This window comes from Otolemur garnettii, unplaced genomic scaffold, assembly GCF_000181295.1.
Source record: "Otolemur garnettii isolate 467f Iridium unplaced genomic scaffold, OtoGar3 scaffold00146, whole genome shotgun sequence".
Classification (NCBI taxonomy): domain Eukaryota; kingdom Metazoa; phylum Chordata; class Mammalia; order Primates; family Galagidae; genus Otolemur; species Otolemur garnettii.
Window position 1 is genome coordinate 3384813 of NW_003852541.1, and position 1207 is coordinate 3386019.

Below are 1207 nucleotides of genomic sequence, written 5' to 3' on the forward strand. Positions count from 1 at the left end.
GGGCTGGATTCGAACTCGCCACCTTAGGTGTATGTGGCTGGCGCCTTAGCCACTTGAGCCACAGGCGTCGAGCCTATAGAACTTTTTCATCTTGTGGAGCTGAACTAGTTCACATGAAACAGTAACTTCTGATTCTTCCCTCTTCTAGCTTCCGGTAACCTCTGTTCTATTTTGTCTCTAGGAATCTGCCTATTCTAGAGACATATGAGACATGTCTCATGTAGTCTTTGTCCTTCTGTGGCTAGCTACAGGATACGAATTAAGTCATGCGGTCTTTGTCCTTCTGTGGCTAGCTTATTTCACTTAGCATAATGTCTTCAGGGTTGCTCCATATTGTACACATGTCAAAATGTCTCTCTGTTTAAAAGCTGAATAATGTCACACCTATAATCCCAGCACTCTGGGAGGCCACAGGCGAGCAGATAGCCTGAACTCAGGAGTTCGAGAGTAGTCCAAGCTAGAGTGAGACCCCATCTCTAAAAATAACTGCACGTTGTGGCAGGGGTCTGTAGTTCCAGCCACTCTGGAGGCTGAGGCAAGAGAATTGCTTGAGCCCAAGAGTCTAGGGTTGCTATAAGGTGTGATGCCACAGCACTCTACAGGGGGTGACAACTCTGTGAAACTCTGTCAAATAAATAAATAAATAAATGCTGAATAATGTTCCATTGCATGTATAAGTAAAATTTTGTTTATTTATTTGTTGATGGACATTTGAGTTGGTTCCACCTTTCAGCTATTGTGACTAATGCTGCTTTGAACGTGGGTGGACAAGTAGATGTTTGAATTCTAGCTTTCTGTACTTTGGGGTACACACTTAGAAGTAGAATTGCAGAATCATATGGTAATTCCACCATTTCTTTTCTTTTCTTTTTTTTTTGAGACAGAGTCTCAGTTTGTCACCTTTAGTTGAGTACCATGGCATCATAACTCACAGCAATCTCAAACTCTTGGGCTCCAGTGATCTTCTTGCCTCAGTCTCCTGAGTACCTGGGACTACAGGTACCGACGACAATGCCCAACTAATTTTAAAGACCCATTGTCTCTCTTGCTCAGGCTGGTCTGGAACTTGTGAGCTCAAGAAGTCCTCCCAGCTTGGCCTCCCAGGGTGCCAGGATTACAGGCATGAGCCGTGGTGCCCAACCTGATAATTCCATATTTAACTTATTTATTTATTTACTTTTTGGCTGGGGCTGGGTTTGAACCTGCC